The sequence below is a fragment of the Elephantulus edwardii genome, unplaced genomic scaffold, assembly GCF_000299155.1.
Source record: "Elephantulus edwardii isolate Elephantulus edwardi_28Jun2011 unplaced genomic scaffold, EleEdw1.0 scaffold00117, whole genome shotgun sequence".
Classification (NCBI taxonomy): domain Eukaryota; kingdom Metazoa; phylum Chordata; class Mammalia; order Macroscelidea; family Macroscelididae; genus Elephantulus; species Elephantulus edwardii.
The window spans coordinates 10710841-10716643 of record NW_006399867.1 but is presented as its reverse complement, the minus strand read 5'-3'; the positions used below and the strand labels follow the sequence as shown (position 1 = coordinate 10716643).

The 5803-nt window shown below is 42.7% G+C and overlaps 1 protein-coding gene across 1 annotated transcript in view; it reads left to right on the top strand.

Moving 5' to 3' along the window:
* Positions 1-5803, top strand: part of LOC102874741 (chromosome unknown open reading frame, human C16orf45) — a 145428-nt gene that overhangs the window by 35236 nt on the left and 104389 nt on the right. The window lies entirely within an intron of this gene.

Below are 5803 nucleotides of genomic sequence, written 5' to 3'. Positions count from 1 at the left end.
CAAAGGCATCAATTCTCCTTCTATCTTCCCTAGTCATTGTCCAGCTCTCTGATGCATAACAAGTGATTGCAAAGACCATGGCCTGTATCAGGCACATCTTCCCTAGTCCTCCCTAAAACCCCCTATAAACAAAAGAACTGTACTTGACTGCCCACATGCCATTTGACCTTCTCTGCACCTGCTGTCACTTGACGTCCCTCTCAGACCACACAATAAAGGCCTGTTCCTTTCTTGGAACCAGCTTCTTTATTTCTCTACCTCTCTCAACTCTTTTTTTTTTCTATCTAACACTCATCACCAAACTTCTCCTCGTAGACGGACTTGCCATCAGTACAATTATGGGTGTGAAGTCACCACCCTGGCACATAAATCCAAGAATGGCCCTGTGACAGCAGGAACCCTTGTAACCAAATCCTTTCTCCCTAGTACTCAGAGAGTGCAAATATTCTAATGTCTTTGCGGCTTTATCTGCAACCAGCTCAAAGGAGACGCGGCCCAAAGTTTCACCGTTGACGGTGATGTTGAAGGACGCGGTGGAATTGACCCTGGCTGGGGGGGGAGCGGAGCGGACAGATGTGCTGCTGAAGCAGCAACATCAGCATAGCGGCCAAGCTTTCTTATTTCCCAGGATTGATTTAGGCTGACGTTGGTGCAGACGCTTAGAGTCAGTTACACTTTGGGCATGTTGCTAGGAGAAGTTATACTGTGAAGAGCGACCATCGTGCTTGGGAAGGTTGAGGGATGGTGAAGGAAAGGAAGACCCTCAACCAGGCAGATTGACACAGTGACTGCAGCAATGGCCTCTTGTGTGTCAGAGATTGTGAGGATGGCACAAGATAGGCCAGGGTTCAGATCTGTTGTTCATAGGGTCACTCGACTTGATGGCACTTAACAACAACACGATGGGTTAGGCACTTCTCCACAGTTGTATTAATTTGCTCTCCACCTCATTGATTTCCTCTTCTGTGAGAAGCATGCCTCTTGTGAGCTTGAGAACTCCATCTGACTACTTGAAAGGGCTTTCAGAGACAGACTGGAGCGGGAGCAGGAAGACATGCACAGAAATACATTAGGAAGAGACTTTGTGTGTTGAAGACGAGAACTTGGAACTTCACAGAGAAAGGTCTCCCTCTGGCATGAAAAACAATTTCTTCGAATTTTATAAATAAACTAGTAGAAATTTTTAAAACTGCCCACGCATTAAAAAAAACAAACCCAAACAAAACCCAACACACACCAAAAACCAGACTAACAAAAAATGGCCCCATGGACAGTATATAGGAGTAGATAAGTCTTTTGTTTGAGAGCAAGAAGTCTGCCTGTATTGGAACCCGAACCTTGCCACTTAGATGCTGTGTAAAGAAGGGTAAAAATTCTGTACTGGCTGGTGAGAAGATTCTGTGAAACTGAGAAGATGGATCGCCACGTGTATCATAATCTTTACCTGAAGACAGAGGAAATTGTGTTCAAGAACAAGTGGAACTAATGGAACACCCCCAGAAGCTGAAGGCCGACAAGGGCCAAAGAAGCTCCTGGTTGACCTGGTTGAGGCCCTCAGGCCTGAAATCAAAGAAGCACCCACATGAGGAGTGGCTGCAGGTCAAGAAAAAAGAGATCCTCAAGATTGTTGCAGGACAAAGAGACGAAGAAATAAAGTGCCAGTCCCGCCCTAGTCTGTACATAGTGGCCTCAGAGGTTAGTTAGAGCAAACATTCAGCAAACAGGCCTTTCCTGAGGAAACAAAAGCCTATTTCCTGATGGCTTCTTATATGCCAGGTGGCTCTTTGGCATATATGCTCCTTGCCTTCAGGTGATTTGGAGTTTAGTGGAAACAGTGTCTCTTTTCAGTGATTCAAAACAAAAGGGACCAAAAGGTGAACTGCAGAGAGAAGTAGGAATAGAGCAAGTGTGTTGTGGATATTGCAGTGAGTGTTAAGAAACAAAATGTGTGTGAATGACTGAACAAAACCCATCTGTGTTGTATACTTTTATTCAAATCACAATTATACATACACGCATACATACATATTTTTGTATATAAATGCACACACACACACACACACGCTATTTTTTATGTGCCGTGGAGTCGTTACCAATTTAGAACTGATCCTGCAGTGGCTTTTCAGAGACCACAAACTACACCGGAGGAGACTGTTCATCTTTCACCCCAGAAGCAGCTGGCAGATTCACGCCGCCTGCTTTGAAGTTGGCAGCACATCTCTTTACCATTAGGCTGCCAGAGCTCCAGATGTGTGCAAGGTGTGTGTATATTGTTGGGGTGTGCTGAGTCAAAATCAGGGGGACCTGTAGCTGACCCTCCAGTGGATCTCCAGAGGCAGTAAGTCGCACAGGAGGAGACGGTCTTTCTTTCTGTCGTGGAGCAAGTCGTGACTTTGAACTGTGTGCCTTTGGGCTGGTAGTTCAATTCCTTATCACTAAGGCACCAGAGCTCAATTGTGGGTATTATAATGAATGTGAGAAAACAAAGTTTGTGGAGATGATTGAACAAAAAACTTATTTGCTTTGTAAACTTTCAATTCAAATCACAATTTTTTTTGGATATAGAGATGATAGATAGATAGATAGATAGATAGATAGACAGATACCAGCTACTCCACGGGAGAAGGACAAGCAGTCTCCTCTCGTGTGATTAACTGCCTCTGAAAACCTGCCAGAGGGTCAGCTGTGGGTCAGTTCTGACTCTGTGGTAAAAATAAGCTTATATATACATATATATACACACACGTGTATGTGTGTGTGTGTGTGTGTGTGTGTGTGGTGTGTGTGTGTGTGTGTATGAAGCAGAAGTGGCATCCACTTCCTAAACAATATGCCTCTGGAAACTCTGTGAACTTTGATAAATGATAGTTATAGAAAGGCTTCAGGTCTTTTGTTCATAGGGTTGCCATGAAGTGTGCTTGACTTGATGGTAATCAATAACTAACTATATAAAATCTACAGTTAGGAATCTCTCCAAATTACTGAGGAGTAATGATGTCAGTTTGAGGAATAAGGTGCATCTGATTCAGGCCATAATCTTTCCTTTTACTTGCTATGCATCTGAGAGCTGGACAATGAGTAAGGATGACAGAAGAATTGACGTCTTTGAGCTGTGTTGTTGGAGAAGAACACTCATCATCCCATGGGTGGCTAAAAGAACAAACAGATAAGTCTTGGAGAGGGTGCAGCTGAGTGCTCTTTGGACACAAGGATAATGAGCCTTCACCCTGCTGCATACTTCGGGCATGTGCTAGGAGGGCATGTTAGTAGGATGGGCTGTTCCTTGGAGAAGGACATGATGCTGGGAAGGGTGGAGGGTCGGCAAAGGAGAGGAAGACCCTCAACCAGGTGGACTGACATGGGACTGCTGCAATGGGCTCTTGTGTGTCAGGAGGTGTGAGGATGGTGCAGGACAGAACAGGGTTCAGATTTTTTGTTCTTAGAGTCACTGTGAGTTTTACTTGACAGCACCTAAAACCAGCAACAACTAACAATTATATATATACTCATTGCTGTCAAATCTTACAGACTCATAGCTGACCCCCTCTTACGTTTCCGAGGCTGTAAATTACATGGAAGAATATTACCATCTTTCTTCTGCAAAGCCACTGGTGGATTGAAACTGCCAGAGGCACAGCCTTTGGGTTGGAGATGCAACTCCCTACAGATCAAGTCACTAGAGCTTTTGTAAATACAGTAAAAACCCAGTAGATTGTTTTCCCCTCTTGTCTTTCAGAGACTGCATTAAGGTGATTTTGCTGACCCAGAACCCTGTGGCTAAATATTGTTAAGAGATTAATTCAGTTGTTTTGTTACAGACTTGTTTTTGCAATTAAGGCAATTGAGAAAAGGAATCTTAATAGGGTCAAGGCACCTTTTATGGGCTAAACTGAGTGCAATTATTTGATTCTGCCTTGAACGCAGGAACCCTGCCTGTCATAATCCCACTGAGGCTGAAAGCCTGGTGTCGCTGACATTGTCTGGCGCTTCGAAGCATCTTATTCCAGCAGTCAGTGCTGAATTGGGCAACTAGGAAACCACAAAGATAGGCCTTTGAGCTATTTAATCGTGCTTCACGAACGTTCAAAGTCATCCAACTGAAAAATACAGCAAGCTGGATGCTTTGTGGACCTGAAGGGCCTTCCTGCCTCCTGGTGTAGACATCCTGTTCTTGATGCTGCAGTCAGATTAACTTGCTTGCTGTCCTGCTTTGAGGAAAAGATTGGAGATTTCCAGAGAAACTGCAGCAGCATGAAATGATCCGCAGTCCTGTGGCAGCTTCACAACCATGGTCTCTCTTAAACTCGTTATTTTCATTATGTATTTTGAGTGCTTTCCCACCGAAGGCGTTTCGTCTTCCAGCTCTATATAGAGCACAGTCTATTGTGAGCCACTGGGATTCTGCTCGCTAATTTTCAATAGTAGATTACCAGACCTTTCCTCCTAGTCTTCATCTAGAAGGTCTATTTTAATCTTTTCACCAGCGGTGACCTCACTGGGGTGTGACATTCCATCATCATAGCAACGTGCAAGCGGCCAGAGCCAAACACAGCGGCAGAGGGGTGCTCAATGGTGAGTATGGATTGGGTTGCCTGCTTTTCATCCACCACAGGTCAAGTCTCTTTGATTCTTGGGCTTCAGCAATGGAGAGGAATGCTGTAGATAATCATTCTTCTCTTTTGAAACAGCGAAAGCAAAACCAATATGCCCACATGAAATAAACCTGTCGATTTGAAAAGTATTCTGATTTTATGCAGCAAAAAGGGCTATTTACACACTGCTTGAAGAACTGTGGAGTGTCACAGCCTTTTTGCAAACAATCAGATAGTGTCCATTAAAATAAAGACATTCATATGCTTTGGCGCAGTTGATCTTATTCAATAGGAATTTTTTTTAAAAAAACGATATATAAAGACGTGCAGAAAGCTGACACAAAGTAAAGGCTCTTCAGTTAGAAGGATGGTTGAATGAGTCACAGTTTATCAGCTGTGAAATGCTATGAGGTCATTGAAAAGGAATGGAATGAATTAAAGCATTAACGATAGTACTGAGGGAGGAAATTGATATTCAGGAAAATGTGTATAATAGGAAGTCATTTTCATAAAACAATCTAACCCAAAAATCTTATACATATACATATACATATTGTTATTGTGTGCCATTGAGTCAAACTGACTTATAGTTGACCCTCCAGTGAGTTTTCAGATACCTTAAATCACATTGGACATTGCCCATCTTTTCCCCACAAAGCAGCTAGTGAATTTGAAACACAAGCCTTTGGGTTGGCAGTACAACTTCTTAATACTAGCCACCAATGTATATATGTAGATCTATATAGACTGATAGATATTTAAATATAGATGTTGTTGTTGTTGATTACTGTATTTAAATTTTATTTTATTAATTGTAATGAGCATTTACAGAGATTTTGGATTTCCATTCATTCATTGTTGCACTTTTCTCCCTGCCCAGCCCTCCCTCTCCCCTCACCCCCAATTCGCTCCTCTCTTTGAAAAGCAAAAGAAAAATTCCTTCTTTGGTATACACCACCCCCACACCCCTCCCCCTACCCCGCGTAAACTCCACTATGCAACCTTAACTCTGGACTCTTGTGATAACCATAATACCCTATCATATATCGCTTTTAAGTTATTCTCTCCCTCATCTGTTTCAATGCAGTATACGTAATTTATTCAGTTTTTCTCAGTCTTACCCCAACCCTGATATCACTCCTATTCTACAACAGTGGCACCATGCAGTATTTGTCCTTTTTTTTAAATTTTCTTTTTTTTTTATTAAATAT